The following is a 21,648-nucleotide window of genomic DNA, read 5'->3' as shown; positions in this document are numbered from 1 at the left end:
TAATAAGACATGTCAAACCACAGGAGGGTCCCAGACAGCAATGCGAAATGCACACCAGCTGCGGTGCAAATTGGCTGTCGCCTTGCAGAAACACATACACACACACAAACACCAAAATAACACGGCAACAGCAAAGGGCTCGAGGTTGTACAAGCTCTGGTCTGTGCCAAACGCCTACAGATGTTTACTATAGAAACCTCACTTTTCTCCCCTCCAGTTTCACTTGGCTGTTAAAATGCTTTTCAAGGCCCTATTAGTAGTCTAATTTATTTATTTATTTATTCATTTATTCATCTGTATTGAATCAGGCTTGGCACGCATTGCCTGTAGTTTACTTATTATGTTTTGTTAAAACTCACAGGACGATCCCAGAGTAAATTAAACTAACTACTACAAGCAAAACTACAAAACCTTACCCCCACACAAACCTTTTAGAACTTGTGATTGGCAGGCGGGTCTACGTTTGGATTTGACCGGGCCTAGCAGAAGGACAGCATGCAATTTTGGTCTCCTTCCACCGAATGGAGGAATAAACTTCAGGGGATCACGTAGGACAAAGCACATTAGTTTGTGCGACGTGTTTTCAGAAGAAAAACAATCCAGTCAAGAAAAGTAACAAAAACAGAAACTAAATGAGTTGTATATGTGACTGGGCCTCAATGTGAACAGACAGCAAGCTTCAGTTGTCTCTAATTGAAAAAATAAACCAGAGGGACATGGGAATGAACAAAAATAAAAACACTAAAAGGAAGTTCGACAAACACTTTCAAAGTTTGCCACACATCTCCAACAGCATCTTGGGGCTTCAGACGCACAAAACAGACTCGCACCACCACAGCCGCTTTGATGTGGGGGAATTAAAGCACGAACGCCAAAAAAACAGCGCAATATATGGAGAATTCAAACATCCAAACTCATTTCCCAGGGCTGACTTTCCTGGTTCAGCATTAACACCCAGATCCCAGAGGACAGGCTACAGCTGACCTCCTCCAGTGCATTCTGGGGAGCGTGTTGACAATGACTTCTTCCAAGATGGTGCTGCCCCCGACAGCAGAGGAGATCTGACAAACTCCTCTGAGGAATCGGGCAAGACCCTTAGTTCCCCACAGGGTGGAAAATCAAACCCAACTGAGACTCACCTCCTGATTTCCTGTCTCGCGGGAGAGAACCTCTTGGTTTTGGGCGCTTTTCGGCACTCCTACCCTGTGGAGCACAAGAAAACTGATCGTTATTGGGTACTCGTGGGAAAAGCAGGATGGAGAAAGATGGCACCGTGATGTAGAATCTCTCTAAACACAGATGGATGAAAAACAAACCCAGACAAATACCGAAAAGGTGGAACTGGAGGGTGGGGGTATAGTTTTTTTATTCATTTGATTAGATAATTAAGAAGCAATTTTTGTCTTCGCTTGTTTGGTTTTTTGGATAACACATTCGAAGTGAATATCCATGAATATTGCAGTCTATCCTCTCCATGGTGAAACGGGAACCGCCAGCACATGGCAGCGATCAGGGGCCCAGTCTTTTGCGGCCGGAGCCGTTAATTGAGGTAGAAATTATTAGTCACAGTTTGGAACAGCAGAGGAGGATGGAAAAGCGGAGAGGGGAATAAAACGGAGGCGGACTGGGAAAGAAACGGTCGAAAGCCGTTTTAGATCTTTCCCCGATCTGTCAGAACTTGACACAACCTACAGTCAACCTAATCAGTTGATTAAATACAAAAAACATTTCAATGCTTCCGATAAAGTGGTACCAAAATGTGTTTTTCCATCGGGACGTAAAGACCTCGGTGAAGAGAGCTTTCCTGACCAGGCTGGGGGGGTTGCAGAATAATGTGCAATCGAGCTAAAACCTCTGCCACCTAAGCTTCAATTCTGAAATATGGGTAAGGGAAATCATTTGTCCATTATAGACGTTATAAAAGGTAATAAAAGTGTGCATTCCTTTGAGCATCCTGTCTGGAGAGAATACCCCTCCGTCTGGAAAAACGCTGTCAGATTTCCAGTCTCCATGCTGGGATTTTTCACTCGCTGTGCTGTCGTTAAGGCTGTGGGAAGCTCTTTAGCCCGTATTAAACCCTGACGGACCCCACAAGAATACTTTTGACCAACAAATAGGTGTCCATCTCAATTGTAACAAACTGAAGCCAGGTGGGTAGCTGAGAGAGAACAGGCACTGACAGGCCCACAAACTCTTTCCTCTCATCTTTTGCATGCCTGTTTGATGAGGTACAACAGTCCTCAGTTTGTTCTGCTTGAGGTGCAGACCGTATGAGGGTTTTTTACCTTTTTTAAACTATCCCGATTATCAATAAAACCTATTCTACAAACAAAATATCCTGTATTTGAGACAAGACATCTGCTAGACTGTGCTTGTAATACTGCAACTTATTCTGCTGAGCTGTTCATTTTATATTAACTGTACGTCTGCAACTTTTGTCATTCTTTAATTTTTGCTTAATTTGCATATTGCATTACTGCACTTTTGTAACGCTTCTGGTCACCCTGTCATCCTGGATAAGGGCATCTGTCAAGACATTAATAATAATGGTAACAGATGATGTGGTAATGTCTTAATAGTTTTTCTGATCTGTTTCCTATAACTCAAAAGTATTTTTCTCCCCAAATTTGGAACTGCCAGTTCCTATCTAACCCAGCTGGTCTGATCACAGCAAGAGCACGGACTGGAGTCAATCCCAGTCGAACTGTGTGAGATGTGACAGTGCTGTTATATAGGACATCGAAATAGGGAGAGAAAACATGTAGCTATCGAGAAGAGACTCAGTATTTAATAGCAGAAGGTGCCACGTTAGTCTGGTCTATCATTAATTAGACTTGAGGCCGTCACAAGCGATCACAGATTGCCACGGACGAGGGATGGTATAGAGACGCCAAGTCGAGACACTTTTCCAATTTGTTCCGTGGTTGAAACCAGAGTGAGATCTGCGTGTGTTTGACAGACTCGACCCGCTGCTCCAATGCCTGTGTCGTCTGACGAGGAATATAATCCGATTATAACCCAATTTAATACAAAGCTTTGGCCCAGCTGCTTGTCTGCAGTGTGAGATTCGACTGGCGCTGATACGGGACTGTCATCTGTATGGAATCAGGTCTCAGTGATGACTGGTGGCCAATCTGCTCGCCGCAACATGCTTCTCAACCACAGTGCGCCTCGGCGGCAGGAGTAATAGGCTTCTTATAAACACTGATCTGTTTTCCCAGCATTAGAGGTTGTACCAGAGACGCAACCAATTATGCAATTTTATCCCCCCGATTCAGCACTTTAGTGACTATTGACAGCATAAGAAACATTCCACACATCTTATACATCTACATATTTCATTCTTTAAAGAGGTGCACAGAATTCCAACACTCTGCGTGTTTATTAAAAAAAAAAAAAAAAGGTTTCCAAAAAAACGAATGTCATTTGGAAAAACAAATCACAAGACGGATTTTGACTGATACTGGAGGCCACCTCTCTGTGTCTAGATCACTATCTACCGTCCTGGTAGCACTCCACGGGCTACACCAGGGATGTCAGACTCCAGTCCTGGGGGCCGCAGTGTCTGCTGGGTTCCAGCCCAGCTCTTGGCTCCTTAATTGGTCTAATTAATCAATTGACTGGAATTGAACCCTTCTCTCCAGACTCTGGAATGTTCTGTGGGTTCAGTGTTTTGAGGCATCAACACATTGTCAGGTATCGGCTATAAAAATACAATATGTAAGTCTTACATAAGCCTACCCGAGTAAATAATGACATTAAGTAATTGGGAGCTCCTGTTGGAACAAAACCCAGCAGACACTGCGGCCCCCCAGGACTGGAGTCGGACACCCCTGCTCTACACAGATAGATATTTCCCAGAAGGCACACGGGATTGGCACATAGGAACTGTGATCAGTATTGAGTCATGTAGCAGACGCCTTTATACAACTCATCTTACGTGTCTTTTCAAAAACACTAGCATGTGCTACAGACACGCAAGGATACACGGCTGGCACATCCCTGTACAAAATAATCCACACACAGCAGAGAGCGAACGATACGAAGGTCGAGGGGAAGAGCAGGTGGAATCTGGAATTTAAAGATTAGTCTTTAGATGAGGAATATAATCGCTGCTAAAGATCAGTCTTTAAATTCCAGATTTTTACTTCAGTCCGGAATATTGCAAACTTTTAAAGTTTTAAAGTTAATCTTTTGCTCATGAAAAGGCACCGAGTCCCAGAAGAAAAAACAACACCCCAAAAACTGAACCAACATTCAGTGCAGCTCCAGAATGGGAGTGATAAAGGAAAGAAAAATGTAATGCAAGCTATAGCTCATTGAGAGGAGGTCCTCCGTGAGACCTTCAGCAAGCGGCACGGTCTTGGCAGCAGAGCAGTGTCGCCGTCGGGAAAAGAGAAGCAGGAAGGCGACAGACACCAGAGCCGCTGAGATCACAGGAACTCTGTGCTGGGATTGTAACCCACCCAATACCAGCAGCTGTCAACTGATTGCCAGCACCTCATCGATAGGACCAAAGCCCTGCGTACACGTTAGATTGTGGCAATAACCTGATGTCATGGAACAAGTCGTGCCGTTATCTGCCAGAGCGGAGAAAACATCAGCTATTCTGATTGAAAAAACATTTCAGGTTAGTGAGAAACTCTCCTGTGACCATAAACAAATATGACATCAGGCATAGGGCCGCTTCATTATCCAAGTCGACAGTGTGTGTCTGCAGCAGCCAAGACACACAGAGCACGCTGCCAGGAGAGAACAATGACAGGAAGTGGTCACCGAGTAGTCATCAATATTCATGTTTTGGTTATATTGTGTGTAATAATTGAACTAAACGTGCATGAGCAGTTTAGGTGGAAGACTTTTAATTTGAAATGAGACGTTTTTTCCTAGTCTGCTGCCCCTAATTGTGTCAGCCAATGAGATGACCCCAGACTGACCTGAAGTGATGTACAGTAGACAGATACACGTGACCTTTAACCTTATTATTCCATGGCAGAATGCTCACATGCAGTATCCTATAGTATACTGTAGTATAGTATAATAATAAGAAAATAGGAATCCGCCACTCACAGTAATGGAGTTGAGAATTCAAGCAAGAGACACCCTTATGGGAAAGCTGACACACAATGAAGGGCATGAGGGAAGCCAAACAGAGGATAGAAAAAGGAACGCTGCAGTGCATGGAAAACTAGAAAACAAAAGCTGCAGGTTTACCCCGATATCCTCATATATGACCAAAAGTTTAAAATGGTCAAAGACGTCCAATATCTTGGCATGGTTCTTGATGCTAATCAATTAAATACAGTTTAGCCACACTTAGTTTAGAAACTCTGTCCATTGAGGCTGCAAAGATGTCTCTGCATGCTATGGTCTCTTCACATCTCTTCACACATATTATCAGCTGGTCCCAAGCATGCAAGACATCACAGAAACCATTGAAATCCCTCTACAAGCAAAGTCTTAAAATCTTGGACAAAAAAACACTTATCACCACTGTAATATACTCACCAAGTTCAAGCTGCTCAGTTTCGACAACTTCATTCTGTTTTCGGATATTTGCTTTAGTTTACAAGATAACTCACAATTTAGCCCCACCTCCTCTTAAGGTTTTTGTAAACCTCTGTTCTGAACAAAATAACAGGGTGACAAGAACCTCTACTAGGGGGGATTGTTGCATCCCTAGATGGTCCACTACCTTTGCCCAAATGGCTTTTTCATTCAAAGCAACCAAGAAGTGGAACGTTCTCTCTGCTGTTTTGAAAACTTGCAATAGTTTTCAAACATTTTCTATGGAGATAAAAAATGGATTAAATCCAATCAGACATGCACCCAGTAAATAATAATAGTGTGTATAGGTTTTGCATAATTATTTCATTTTGTTGCGTTTGTTTTTCCTCTTTTTTGTATATACACACAATAGGAATTCGCCAACACAGTGTTTTAAGTGCAATGTCATTGATTTCTGTTTTTACCAATGAACCAGGCTTACTCTACCAATACAAACATGTTGTTCTGGGGCCGGCTGGTCACGGACGTTTTTGTGAATACAGCAATCTGATTGGCCACTTATAATGGCGGCACAAAAGCCTACTCCTGTACGAGTTCTGTGGCGACAAAATATCAAAATAATAAAAGTTGCCTAACGGGCTCCCGGTTCAAAGAAGAAACAGACAGATTATTTAATTAAGCTTTGTATCTTCCGTATAAAAAGTCTTTCCCCTGCCCGACTGTGTTTACGGTTTGTTACTTGACAATCCAAAGTCACCGTACAGGATTTGCTGCCTGGATGCGACCAGAGACGCCAGCGTTGACGTTCCCCTGCCGTGTTTGGTCTGAAAGGTGGTCCGAGAGTGTGGCGCATCCAATATGAAAGCCCCTTCAAACCCGCAATCCCACCCCGCCCCTACATCCTCTGAGCGACAACTAAACCACAAAGAGGCCAAACAAATTTGAAAAATCTGATTTAATGATGCAGTTTGTTCTTTGAGTTTATACACGGACAAAGGATGTTTAACAAAAAAACATGTGGCACAGCGCCAAGATGTCCTTGCGCCAAGCGTGACTCATCTTTGCCAATGTAGCTTAATGGGAACACCGGCCACAACATAATACAACCTTAACAGAGTGATTTGTTCATTATACTGATGTCATTCCCTGAAATGAAGGTTACTTTGAGCCAGTAAATGCATGTGTGTGAGGAGATGGACCGAATGACAAACCCAGTGCCGCATTGTCCAAGACAACAGCTCATTTGTCTAGTTATTCAAATTCAAGCCACCAAGTGACAATGATGGTTTTAATCCACAACATTTGTGGTTGATTGGGACCACAAATTTAGACTTGCAAAACATGGAGTCTTTACTATCATGGAGGGAGGGAGGGAGAGAGAGGGGGGGGGGATCCTTTCCTCTCTCAGTTTCTTTGGTTTCCTTACAAAAAGTGCTGATTACATAAAAAATAAAAATGGAGACAAAGCTTAAAGGCCCAGAGATGCCTTTGTGGTGGATGCTAGGAAATAGAGGTTTAACGCCCCGTATTTATGCATAGTGTGGGTGGGATTAGGGTCTGACCCAGAATTGCATTTATAACTCCAATAAATTAATAACCAGAAGACCAGAAGTGGATATCTTTAATTGGGGCAGCTACAAATGCACAACCATGCAACTAGCCCATGATTAATAGCGGTCTTCTAGTGAGTAAATAAATCACACCGTGATTTAAAAAACATGAAAGGACTCCATAGCACAGACTGACAGTCACCATGGGGTCACACAGATACTGCAAATCAATTCTTGTGTGTGTGTGTGTGTGTGTGTGTGGGTGGGTGTTAGTCCCATCAATCTGTCAGTGGACCACCCAGACCACCAGATGTTGGAGACCCCTTTGTACAGCACACATCACTCCCCCCACCCAAACTCAGCTCTCAGTCTTACTGCACGCCTCCACAGACCCTCGAGAACGTCAAACGGGTGCACATGTTCAAACACGCCCAAAAGCCACGATCATAACAGACTGCAAAATACCATAACAGAAAATCAAACAAAGGCAGTACAATAGATGAAAATAATGACAAATAATACAAGAACACAATGTCTCAATAAGTTTTAAGCTCCATTCTTAGCTATGTCCTAAAGTTGCCTCTCAGATCCCCTCGAGATGAGATTTCTACATCCAGGACAGCAGGGACTGTGCCGGGAAAGCCACGGAGGCCTGAGTCTGGCAAAGCACACGCAGATAAAAGAGTGGGATTCACATAAACAGGAAGACACGACTCAGAGTCACTTTCCTTCAGCCTGTGAACGGTGTCTCTGTGAAAGATCAGGGGAAGGGAGAGAGAGAGAGAGAGCTGCACTCAGACCAATCAGTGATGCAGAAACTCCCCAACAATTCCCAGCAGCCTCTGCTCCTGCCTCAGTGCCGGTGATGAAGGGAGTGTGGGCCGGGGCCAGGCGGTTGTCAGCATGGACCTTGACAGAGAGCCCCAGAGATTCCTAACTATCTGCTCTTGGCTGCCATGCCCAATTGCCTGAAAAATGCCTCACTTCCACAAAGTCACCCCCCTAGCCCGAACTCCTCCACTTCCTTCTCTCCGTGACTTTGACTTCGGCGAAAGAAGGCAGACGCAGCATCTAGTTCTCATTTGAAGGAACGTGTGTGTGTGTGTGAGTGAGTGAGTGAGTGAGTATCCGTGTACCCTGCAAAAGTGTTTGGAAAGGTAATGGTTACACAATCAACAGCCTGTAAATTAAGCCTCATTTGCAAAGAGAATGCCAGTGCATCGCTGCGTCAGATTCAATTTTTGCTCTCTTTAGTGATTTTGCTCCATCCGACACACAAAGCAAAATCGCACAAAGGAGCAAAATCAAATCTGACGCAGTGCTGGATCTCTGTGGGGATATTCAGTCGGACTCTGAAGAGGCACCAACTTTTGTATAGCTTGCGAACTAAATCTTTGGACAAAATCGTTTGAACAAAGATGTTAGGAAAGTACACATTTAGGATGTAACAGCAAAGCAGACATCAATTTAATTTGAATGCTTAAAATATCAAATTGATCTTTTCTAAAAAGCTACTTAACGATATACAAAAGATCAAAAAGAGGTGCCAAACTGAGGACCCGAGCCGTGCGATTTTCAAGACTGCAGCCGAGAGACAGAAGCACTTCAAACCCTTCCAAGTGAGATGATCAATATAATATTGATCAGGAATCACGGAACAAACAAGTATATAAATAAGCAGAGCAACAAACGAAGACGCAGATTACACAAATCGGCGAGTCTTGATCAAAGATGAGTCAATGGGAATGGAGGAATCACTCAACCATGTGTCCTAGATTGTCTTTTGTTGGAGGCCTCGGCGAGGGTGTGGAGGCTCAGTCAATCTCATCCGTTTAACATATTACCCCACTGTGCATTGTTTCTGCATTTCAGTTATGCAACTGGAGAACAGAAAGTTTATCCTTAATTGATGCCAGCTACTGCGTCTAGATTTATCACCACACAGTCAATAAAATAAAAAAAGACGGATCAGTGCGGTTTTAATGTGTTTACTTTTGCGTTGGCCCGAGTTTGTTCCCAGGCGTGCAGCAGGCCGTGAGAGAGCAAGGATTGCAGTGGTGAGAAAAATGGGGAAGAGACGGGGTTGGGGGTGGTCTTTCCAATCGAGCCCAGACATATAGTCTTTCCATATATAGCCCGGTGCATCCTAGAGTGGGACACACTCAACAGGCAACAGGGAAGAGGGAGGAAAAACTTGAGTTGGGATGTAGCAAGGGGGTTTGGGGCACGAGCAGAAACGGGATCTCTTCCCACAGACAGGAATGTCTCCCAGTGGAGTCTCGGGCCTGGTCTCCTTGTGGTCTGAGCCTCAGCAACTGTGATCCACAAACCATATCCAGGAAGGAAAACCAGCACATAAACACAACTACTAGAGCAGCCCCCTCTCCACGTGCCTGGTTTGTAGCCTTTGACAGGAATCTGGCAGCTCACCTCCCACGGTCCCGACACGAGGCCCGGTCGCTGGAGTCCTCCAGAGCTTGGTCTGTCCAGGCCATATCTTGTATGGTGTTTTCCTGGGTTTGCCAAGCCACCTTTCCCTCTGTGGCTTGCTTGAGGTACCTGCAGCACCACCGGTGAGAAGCTGAATTAGATCTTCCTACTACGTTAGAACGAGTGTTTCCAAAAGGACCACGTGGGTGTTGTTGTCATCTCTCCGATGCACAACCCTAAGCTGCAGTTCCAAGGCTACTCCAAATGGGAGAGAGTGAGGGGGAATTAATGACTAAATAACTCCGTAACTAATAAGTACATGCATAACATAAAACAGGAAAGGAAAGCAGGATGAGTGGTTTGTCCCTCCTGGGCATCCCCCCCAAATATAGTGTTCCAGAGAAAACAGCTGTCCAAGTAGGGGTTTGTTGGGGAAAGGGAAACAGTCAGGATGCCTGGTTAAGGTGAGGGGGTTGGTAAACAAACAGGTCAGCATAAAAATAAGAAAAAAAAACCACTTCCCCGGCTTCCTCACCTCACGACAGACTTGCTGTCCCCTGGGAAGAGGGCTGCCGTGCCTCTGAATAACAGAGAAGCCTGGGGGAGGCCAAGGCCCGCAGTGGGGCGTAAGTTTGAGTTTCAGAGAAGGCCAAGGGTATCGAGCGATCACAGACCCCACCCTGCGGGGCGTGGAGCAGCGCCGATGCCACAACTCTCCCCACCTTTCCCCAGCACCGCGCGGCGCTACGGAAAGCCACGAGCGATCGGAGGGGAACACCAGCATTTCACAGCAAGCCACGGACCTTTCAGCACCCCCCACCCCCGGGATGAAACAAAAGGAAACAGCAAGGAAACATCTTGAATTGTAAATACAGAGCGCCACTCAAACATCCTTTTCCTCAGTTTGGTAGTAAACACAGAGGGAGGAGGGGGTGGCAGCGGAGGGCAAACCCTCTTGAATCCCACAGCTCCGTGCCCACGCACTGGCATTCACATCTCCACTGCAGCACGCTGGCCAGCTTCCCCCGCGGGCCCTCGGCCAACAGCGAGAGCCCAGAGCACAGCGAATGGAAAAGAAATGAGAAGCCAGAATGACAGGACGTGTTCGTTCGCTGTGGTCATCTCTGTGGCGATACTCGTGGAAAAAGGAGCTGTTTGTAGTGAAGGTATTGCAGTGCTGTAAAATGCCTACATTATTAACTATACATTCAAAAGCTGGATGAAAAACAAAGGATTTTTTGGAGCCGGTCACACAGCAGCTTAACAGCACTCTAATTCGGGCGGCGTAAAGATCTGATTCCTGCGCGTCTCGCTCTGTAAACTGCGGTCGACGTTTCATTAATTTTGCACGGAAACCACAGGGAATGCGAGGCTCCAGAAGAAAATTCCATTAGTCTCTCTCTCTTTTCCTCCGTCTCTCCCTCACCATCCTCACCCTCTCTCCCTTGGCCCCATCACCCTCATCCTCCCTCTCCCAGCCCCCTCAACCTCTCCCTCTCTCCCAGACTCCTCACCCTCTCCCTCTCAGCCCCTTCACCATCACCCTCTCTCAGCCTCCTCACCTTCTCCCTGTCTCGCTCTTTCTCTCTCTCTCTCTCTCTCTCTCTCCCTCTGTCAGGGGACCCTGTTCCCTGTTTCTCTGATACTGGATGGGACACTTAGCACTGTGTGTGTGTGTGTGTGTGTGTGTGTTAATAACACATGAACTTTCAGGGGCGTGTAAAAAATTACAAGTATGCCAAGGAGCTTAGTTGCAACACAAATCATATTAAGTAACTAATATCTATTTTGCCAGATTATGTGAAATTAATAACCGCCAGCTAGCTACACACAGGCAGGGAGACCTCTTAAATATGATAGCGTTAATGAGATTCAAATGTGACAAATGGGAATGAGCCTCCCACTGCACAGTAGTGTGAGCGCTGATTTGATGAGGAGAAAGAGCTCGCCTGCATGCCAGGTGCCGGAGCTTCCAGACTTGTCATCTCATTCGAACGCGCACTAGCAAGCATGTGGGGCTCATTACAGTTACCCTATATCCCAAAATGCACTAGAACCATGGACTGAATAAAAAACAGCTGTTGACAGTCGTGTCACAGGGTGTAGGCCCCCGTCTTGGCCTTAATGACTGCTGCATACTTTTTTAATAGAGAGCTGAGGGAAGTCTGGGCCATCCCTTCCACAGTACAGCACAGTGAGGCGGGTCTCCGCAGCCTCTTTCGGATTCCCAGTCCCAGTTACTCCCAGGGGTTCTCTGAATGCTCGAGGGGAGGCCCTCTTGGTGCTGGAGGACTGATATACAGACGGAACACTATGGTGCTTGTCGTGAGATTATAGGTAGCATCAGATCACACTGGGGTTTGACGGGAGTGTGGTTTAGTGCGTGTCGTGTACGTGCTCCCCCTGGATGGTCTGTCTCTCTCCCCAGGCCTTTCTCACAGTTTTTTCTCCCACCCCCTGGACAGCGTCCACTACAAACACCTTTCAATTACAAAACAGTTCCATAGGGCTGGCAATGGGACACCGGCCAGCCCCCATTCCCCCCCAACTCTCGAAAACCAGGCAGAGAACTGAGAAAACTGGGGCCAGCAAAAACACTGCATTAGCACATCCTATCTTTAGCAACACTGGAGACAAATATCTGGAGACAGTAGCAACCACTGAGTACTGGACTTGCTTGGAAGGCCTTGTTACTGCTCTGCGCTGGCCAATAAGACTCTTGTACGATAGGGACTGGCCAATCACAAGAGCCCGGAACCAGGAAGCTTTTCCAGTCCAGGGGGAAATGTACGCGTTTAGGTGATCCGGACCACGTAACTGGATTTTGCGATTACATCTGTAGCAAGAGGACAAGGGTTACGAACGACTCAGGATCTGTGCCTCACTCCTGCACAATAAAGTGTCAACCCCATCAATACCATTCCTATGAGTCAGCACCCCATGAACATCAAAAACAACATCATAAAGTCCCTCCGCTACAGATCAGCCATTGTCCAGAACGCGTGATTTGCTGAGTAACGGCAGCATCGCGCCACAGACATTGAAAAGTCTCGAGCTAAAGCGGGCAGATACCATCAGACAGGAAGCAACAACTCGCCCCACTCCCTTCAACTTCCTGCCCGTGCTCAAGCAGGGAGTTTCTTAGACAGCGGCAGGTTACTGGAGGAGATATCAACTCAAGGGCCGAGGAGAGAAACAGGGCCACCAACCCCTCCAGAACCGGACTGGGCAATAATCTGCTAGCAGAGACAATTTGCTCCAATCCCAAACGTGCCAAGCCTCTTTTAGCACCATGTGTCATTAAGTTTAAGCCTTAGAACAGTGTCAAAGTGTGTACAAAAAACAAGAAAAGAAAAACTGGAAAATAAAGGAGTTACATTGTCTATCTACCTCCCCCCAATTAACCAGCCAGATGTACTTGCTATTAAAACTACAATCCTTAATCTCAATTACTGTATCTTGTTCTCTACTTTGTAACCCATGGAATTATGCTGTATTCTAAATTTTTCGGGTTAACCACCCTATGATTTGCGCTATATAATTTAAGTGCCTTTTTGAAATGGGACTCGCCTCGGACGTATGACTTGACCACACAAACATAAATAATAACAAAGACTAAGACTGTTTCTCTTCTCTCCAGACACTTAAGAAACCGCCCCAATAGTAAAACAAATGCCACACAGCAGCACAGATACAATCAGTCCAAGATTTGCAGAGGTGTACGTTGAATTACTGGGAGGTTTGGAGGATCAAAACAGCCAAGCAGTCTGCTTCTGTTTTGGGAAAATGCTCAAACCCCTAAACACAATCAGCTGGGCCCATGACGCCGGGGTTCAAATACACATTTTTCTCACACGGGGGAATTTCCGCGCTCCGGTCCCACGGTGGGCCTGTGGTCCTGTTTCTCAGGCTATTGGCTGTCCCCTCGCTGACAGCAGATGCGATTCGTCCACTTGTTGCCCCTGCCCTCGAATTGCTTTGTGTATTTATTTATTTTAAGTTGCATTATTAATTTACCCTGACAGAGTGTATTTGCAATTGTGACAGGGCGGCCGAGATGAAGACATGCCGAACGAGGGGGCTCTTGTATGGGGGGGGGGGCTGGAAGTACTTGGAATGTAAACACATTAGAGAGCACTCTGTGATCTTAATGTGAGATATTACAATGCTGGACTATGAAGGCTGACAGATGTTCAGTACATCTTAACGGGAAACTACATGGCACGCCATTCTGAGGTCATATTGTATAGCAAGGGCATCCCACGCCTGTCCAGAGTGTTGTACAGACCCATTTCAACATTATAGATGTTTAAACTAAAGATTTTAACTATGCTTAGAAAGGTAAAATATACATCAACTGTATCGTTAGAAATACAATTACTAAAGCATAGTCTTAGATCAAATACATTAATGTAATTGTATATTGTACACTTTACACAATGTGTAACATCAAATAAGCCTAGTGCTAAACATCAAGATTATAAACAAGGTTTTATGCCTCAATACAAATCCGTTTTAAGTCATAAAGAAGAGCTTATACTTGTATTTTATTTCATACCAAACCGAGTTAAAGAAGCTGTGTTTGATTAATAGATCTTTACACATAAGTCCAGGGATATAACACATCAGTGTGTCACTATTTCCACAGTGCTTATGGCTTCTGCTACAAGCAAACTTCATATTAAGAACTTTTCAGGAATAAAACAAATATATTGACACAATTATTTCAAAAGGATAAAAACAAGGCGTTTAATAGTAAAATCAGAATAAGAGGTTAAGGTTAATTAAGCCAATAAAAGGAAATCATTGATTAAAAAATATATATACAAAAGTGAATTTCAAATAGATAAGGTACATTAAACTGTCCGACCTATTCTGCTGTGTTGCATTTCATACCACAAAAGCTGGGAAACACAACAACACAAAACAATAGTTTACCAAGTGCCACTTTTGGGATACCATTTAAACTTAAAATAAAAATAAATACACAAAACAAATATTTATTTCCATATTCTACCAACGTGTACAGTGTATTCTCACATTAAACCAGTTTTGGATTCGTGCATTTATTTAAATTGTGATTCAATCAATTAAATAATGGATTAATTGTAAAGAAAAATATTAAAATATAGCTAATACCGTGTACAGTTCGGTGTTGCGAAAAATAAAACAATGTTTTTAGCCTTATAATATATTAAACTTCAAATTAAATCTTACCTTAAATCAAAGCATCGGATAGTTTCTTCGGCAGCAGCACAAAACTGGATTATTCCTCAGAAGCAAATGCAGAATTTGAAGAATAATATGAATATGAATAATTCAAAAAATCAGTTTCATGAGTGGCTTAAGAATCTAAATCAAGCCTTTTCACATGGTCCCTCTGCCCATGAAAACGCAGATTCAAATGCCAGCCTGCGCCAATTAACCAATTACAACACCCCCGTGCTGCGGAAATGCGTCCTGGATAAGTCATATACATTCAAGTACAAAAACTATTGCATAGAGAGTTTTTAAATCAAAACCATCTTGTGGAAATGTTAACAATAGTAATGAACGTGTTTTGTCCTCCAGTATCCAGGTGCGACTGCGTTTGGAGAAGAATTGGTGACTGAGGGGACGCAATGCATTGAGACAGGAAAATAATAAAAAAACGTGTGGAGGTCCCGGGCTCAGGAAGTTTTCACAGCTCCACCGGGGGATTTGGCTTAAAGCCGTGCTCTCTGGGCGGGGGCATATAAAACAGTGAGGGAGGGGTTTGAATTAAAACTGCAGGGATTGTACATGAGAGAAAGTTGGCTATTTGTATTGTGCTGGCTGTCAAAGCGCATTCTGCACGCCTGGCTTATCATCTCTGGGTTGAAGGACATGGCACCCTATGAAGACATGGGTCCCTTAGGATTTGAGAAATCTTTGCAATCCATCTGTGTATTTTTAAAGAAGAAAGAAGAAATGTGGAGAAATAACATAAAATATTAAGTTTAAGATTTAGCTGGTTTCTCAGAAAACGATTTCAACAATTTTAATAAATAGATCTAAATAAATACTTAAGAGACGACTTGCCACTTCTTAATAATAATAATCAGAGGTGTAACAGGTATAGTCGGAAGTTACACTTACAACTTACTCCAGTAAAAGTAAAAAGTACTGTCAAATGTACTCAAAAAGTAAAAGTAAATAGTGATGTTCGTAATAAAGTGAATGTTTAAGCATGTGCTTGTGTGTGAGCCTTATAAGGGGGGCACAGAATATATTAATTTGATGTTTTAATCCAACTTTTTTTTATTATCCATACATTACATTGTCAATGTATTTTTACAGTTCATCGATTTTATCTTGAGGAAAACCACGTCCAATAAAAATAAATAATTTAGACACAGATCTGGATATTACTTTCATTTTTGTATTCAGTATTAACAAAGGGTAACATTGTGTAATAAACACATTATAGACTGAGATAATTGAATAAAATGAGTCATTTATACAATAGCCTATTTTCAGTTTTCTTACCACAACTCACCGTTCACACGCATATACACTCACCTAAAGGATTATTAGGAACACCATACTAATACTGTGTTTGACCCCCTTTCGCCTTCAGAACTGCCTTAATTCTATGTGGCATTGATTCAACAAGGTGCTGAAAGCATTCTTTAGAAATGTTGGCCCATATTGATAGGATAGCATCTTGCAGTTGATGGAGATTTGTGGGATGCACATCCAGGGCACGAAGCTCCCGTTCCACCACATCCCAAAGACGCTCTATTGGGTTGAGATCTGGTGACTGTGGGGGCCAGTTTAGTACAGTGAACTCATTGTCATGTTCAAGAAACCAATTTGAAATGATTCGACCTTTGTGACATGGTGCATTATCCTGCTGGAAGTAGCCATCAGAGGATGGGTACATGGTGGTCATAAAGGGATGGACATGGTCAGAAACAATGCTCAGGTAGGCCGTGGCATTTAAACGATGCCCAATTGGCACTAAGGGGCCTAAAGTGTGCCAAGAAAACATCCCCCACACCATTACATCACCACCACCAGCCTGCACAGTGGTAACAAGGCATGATGGATCCATGTTCTCATTCTGTTTACGCCAAATTCTGACTCTACCATCTGAATGTCTCAACAGAAATCGAGACTCATCAGACCAGGCAACATTTTTCCAGTCTTCAACTGTCCAATTTTGGTGAGCTTGTGCAAATTGTAGCCTCTTTTTCCTATTTGTAGTGGAGATGAGTGGTACCCGGTGGGGTCTTCTGCTGTTGTAGCCCATCCGCCTCAAGGTTGTGCGTGTTGTGGCTTCACAAATGCTTTGCTGCATACCTCGGTTGTAACGAGTGGTTATTTCAGTCAAAGTTGCTCTTCTATCAGCTTGAATCAGTCGGCCCATTCTCCTCTGACCTCTAGCATCAACAAGGCATTTTCGCCCACAGGACTGCCGCATACTGGATGTTTTTCCCTTTTCACACCATTCTTTGTAAACCCTAGAAATGGTTGTGCGTGAAAATCCCAGTAACTGAGCAGATTGTGAAATACTCAGACCGGCCCGTCTGGCACCAACAACCATGCCACGCTCAAAATTGCTTAAATCACCTTTCTTTCCCATTCAGACATTCAGTTTGGAGTTCAGGAGATTGTCTTGACCAGGACCACACCCCTAAATGCATTGAAGCAACTGCCATGTGATTGGTTGGTTAGATAATTGCATTAATGAGAAATTGAACAGGTGTTCCTAATAATCCTTTAGGTGAGTGTACATCAGTTGTATGATAAAAACAGAATTAAATAAACAATGTCAAATATGTACACTGGTAGTATTCGCATGTGTGTGTATGTGTATATACACCGATCAGCCATAACATTATGACCACTGACAGGTGAAGTGAATAACACTGATAATCTCGTTATCATGGCACCTGTCAGTGGGTGGGATATATTAGGCAGCAAGTGAACATTTTGTCCTCAAAGTTGATGTGTTAGAAGCAGGAAAAATGGGCAGCATAAGGATCTGAGCGACTTTGACAAGGGCCACATTGTGATGGCTAGACGACTGGGTCAGAGCATCTCCAAAACTGCAGCTCTTGTGGGGTGTTCCTGGTCTGCAGTGGTCAGTACCTATCAAAAGTGGTCCAAGGAAGGAAGAGTGGTGAACTGGCGACAGGGTCGTGGGCGGCCAAGGCTCACTGATGCACGTGGGGAGCGAAGGCTGGCCCGTGTGGTCCGATCCAACATACGAGCTACTGTAGCTCAAATTGCTGAAAAAGTGAATGCTGGTTCTGATAGAAAGGTGTCAGAACACACAGTGCATCGCAGTTTGTTGCGTATGGGGCTGCGTAGCCGCAGACCAGTCAGGGTGCCCATGCTGACCCCTGTCCACTGCCGAAAGCGCCTACAATGGGCACGTGAGCATCAGAACTGGACCACGGAGCAATGGGAGAAGGTGGCCTGGTCTGATGAATCACGAGTTCAAGGTGTTGACTTGGCCTCGAAATTCCCCAGATCTCAATCCAATCGAGCATCTGTGGGATGTGCTGGACAAACAAGTCCGATCCATGGAGGCCCCACCTCGCAACTTACAGGACTTAAAGGATCTGCTGCTAACGTCTTGGTGCCAGATACCACAGCACACCTTCAGAGGTCTAGTGGAGTCCATGCCTCGACGGGTCAGGGCTGTTCTGGTGGCAAAAGGGGGACCTACACTATATTAGGCAGGTGGTCATAATGTTATGGCTGATTGGTGTGTATACTGATGTTGTCGTTCATCACCATGGACATGATTTTGGGACGGCATTGTTTACAAGGTGACCTTTTACATCATACAATTTGCATTTCATTATGCGTATTATTTATTAATACTGTATATTTTCTGGACAGCTGTCCTTGAAGTACAGCTGCTGCCACTTTCACCAATGCATGGTCTTTTTCTGGGATTGTTTGTCCATTAATTGACAATGATACAGTATTGGAAATTGCTGTACCTGAAGGGTTTTAAAGAAAATAGTATATGTAAAGAAGCTACCTGCCGTGATCACCTCATCCGTGGAAAGCGCTGAGATGAGGTCTTCAGTGCGAGTCCCTCACTGCCCTGATGGGATCATACCCGTGACGTCATCGCTGTCAGAGACGCACGGAGCCGCCTATTAGAGGATAATTAACCAATTAGAGGCTAATGAGACAATTAGCGGCTAATAAAGGTGAGCTGGACTCGGGGAAAGAAGCGTGGCTCTCTCTGCTGGTGTGGCGGCTCAGCGGCCTCAGCTGGACCAACCCCCCTGACTCGCACTTAGAGCCCCTAGTCCCTGTGGCCCCTGGCCTCTCCATGAGGATCCAGATCCAGTCCCAGGTGGGGATCTGGCTTCAGATGGGGTTGAGGTTTGGTGACGGTTGGTTCTCTACCACGTCGGTTGGGCTTCAAATGGGTTTTCAAATGTGGGTTCTCTAAAATCTGAGCGATGAATAGTAAAAACTGGCGCTTTTCATCACTTGGGAAGTAGATAATGAGGAAATAATCAGAGATGAGGACTGCATTATATTAATAATTAATAATAATAATAATAATAATAATATTATTATTATTATTATTATTATTATTATTAATACAATAACCTCTGTATGTTTTCTTGAGCAGACATGTCAGACAAATAATAGTAATTTAACAATATTATAATAACCTTTAAAAGCAATTTAAGGCCCTGGAAAGTCATGTGCTCCTATATGAGATACCTGAGAGAATCCAAAGCGTTCAGGGGCGCCACTAGGGGGGGCTAAATCCATCTATTTACACCTCACACGGGTGAGAAATGCCATCTTTGAACTCAGTGTGCAAGACAATCAACTGGATGCTTTAAAGCAGTGGTTCTCAATCCTGGTCCTGGAGGAGCCCGTAACCCTGCTGGTTTTAGTTCCAACCAAGCTCTTGATTACTTAGTGGAACCCTTAACTGAACTAATAATTTACTTACATTTGACTTTTAAAATTGTGTAACTGATACAAAGGTCCTTAATAAGTTCCCAATAAAATGTTATACTTAATTTAAACCCCCCACTGTTTAAACTAATTAAAGGGCTCTGATTTAGGAAAGGATTAGTTCAATTAAGGTTCAATTAAGTAATTGAGAGCTCAGTTGGAACCAAAAACAGCAGTGTACCAGGGTTGAGAGCCACTACTTTAGGGGAACAACTGCAATCAGGGGTACTTGCAAATCGAAGTAAAAAGCATGACAAAGTCCCAAGCAACCATGAAGCTTAGGCACAAACCTTGTGAAAAGCCATTCAAGGATCCTGGAGCGGCTCAAACTAAAACGCGACGAGAAAGCTCCTGAGCAACCTCTTGAGCTGACAGCACATCACAACATGAACCTTCTAATGCCGATATGGTCGCCCCCCTTTGAATAAAGCCCCACTTGCATTTCTTCAGATGGTTTTAAAGCGATGCATGGACAATCTCTGAACACCGCTTCCTCAGTAATCCCAATCCTGCTTCCTGCCAACTGCGATACCCGTCCCAGGCCTGGTGGTTTATTAAGGGGAGGACTGTATTGAAAACACAGCACACAACGTCCCGGGGGAACGCGAAGCCCCTCTCAATCAACATCCTGTCAGCGAGTTGCTGTTGCTGTCTTGATTTTTGTCTTTCTCTTTCTGTTTTCTTTTCCAGCTGTTTAAGGATCTTTCCTTCCTTGGTTTCCTATCAGGGCTATCCATTTCCTCCGGGCCTGTTATTGAGGGCAGGACGCTGGGCTGAAGACACAATAGCACAATGGCACAAATGGCAGGCAGAAAACACACTGCCCCCGCCGCAGGTGCTGGGGTAGCGGGTGTCCGGGCAGGAGGTCAGAGAACAGGCGGGGGACACCTGGGATCGGCAGCAGCAATACAAAAAATAATAATAAAAAACACACAGAAGGTGGGGGTGGTAAACTGGATGACCCCGAGCTCGCTTGGCAGTCTTGCTCATGGGTGTCCATTCCTGGTGTAGGACATATTTGTGTGTGTGTGTGTGTGTGTGTGTGAGTGTTAAGATATACAGTGAGAGAAAAAAGTATTTGATCCCCTGCTGATTTTGTACGTTTGCCCACTGACAAAGAAATGATCAGTCTATAATTTTAATGGTAGGTGTATTTTAACACTGAGAGACAGAATAACAGCAAAAAAATCCAGAAAAACGCATTTCAAAAAAGTTATACATTGATTTGCATGTTAATGAGGGAAATAAGTATTTGACCCCTTCGACTTAGTACTTGGTGGCAAAACCCTTGTTGGCAATCACAGAGGTCAGACGTTTCTTGTAGTTGGCCACCAGGTTTGCACACATCTCAGGAGGGATTTTGCCCCACTCCTCTTTGCAGATCCTCTCCAAGTCATTAAGGTTTCGAGGCTGACGTTTGGCAACTCGAACCTTCAGCTCCCTCCACAGATATTCTATGGGATTAAGGTCTGGAGACTGGCTAGGCCACTCCAGGACCTTAATGTGCTTCTTCTTGAGCCACTCCTTTGTTGCCTTGGCTGTGTGTTTTGGGTCATTGTCATGCTGGAATACCCATCCACGACCCATTTTCAATGCCCTGGCTGAGGGAAGGAGGTTCTCACCCAAGATTTGACGGTACATGGCCCCGTCCATCGTCCCTTTGATGCGGTGCAGTTGTCCTGTCCCCTTAGCAGAAAAACACCCCCAAAGCATAATGTTTCCACCTCCATGTTTGACGGTGGGGATGGTGTTCTTGGGGTCATTCCTCCTCCTCCAAACACGGCGAGTTGAGTTGATGCCAAAGAGCTCGATTTTGGTCTCATCTGACCACAACACTTTAACCCAGTTCTCCTCTGAATCATTCAGATGTTCATTGGCAAACTTCAGACGGGCCTGTACATGTGCTTTCTTGAGCAGGGGGACCTTGCAGGCGCTGCAGGATTTCAGTCCTTCACGGCGTAGTGTGTTACCAATTGTTTTCTTGGTGACTATGGTCCCAGCTGCCTTGAGATCATTAACAAGATCCTCCCGTGTAGTTCTGGGCTGATTCCTCACCGTTCTCATGATCATTGAAACTCCACGAGGTGAGATCTTGCATGGAGCCCCAGACCGAGGGAGACTGACAGTTATTTTGTGTTTCTTCCATTTGCGAATAATCGCACCAACTGTTGTCACCTTCTCACCAAGCTGCTTG

The 21,648-nt window shown here is 44.5% G+C and overlaps 1 protein-coding gene across 4 annotated transcripts in view; it reads right to left on the bottom strand.

Annotated features, from left to right (window-relative positions):
- Nucleotides 1–15,148, bottom strand: part of pear1 (platelet endothelial aggregation receptor 1) — a 34,790-nt gene extending 19,642 nt beyond the window's left edge. For all 4 annotated transcript variants that reach the window (XM_066721191.1, XM_066721192.1, XM_066721194.1 and 1 more), the window contains exons 1-2: nt 14,706–15,148; nt 1,140–1,203 (exon numbers count right to left, since the gene is read on the bottom strand). The gene's annotated coding sequence lies outside the window, so the exon portion shown is untranslated. The remainder of the gene's footprint in view (nt 1–1,139; nt 1,204–14,705) is intronic.
- Nucleotides 15,149–21,648: the final 6,500 nt, after the last annotated feature.

The sequence above is a fragment of the Amia ocellicauda genome, chromosome 14 (assembly GCF_036373705.1).
Source record: "Amia ocellicauda isolate fAmiCal2 chromosome 14, fAmiCal2.hap1, whole genome shotgun sequence".
Taxonomy (NCBI): domain Eukaryota; kingdom Metazoa; phylum Chordata; class Actinopteri; order Amiiformes; family Amiidae; genus Amia; species Amia ocellicauda.
Note: the sequence above shows the minus strand (reverse complement) of the source record. Positions and strands in the feature narration are given on the sequence as shown.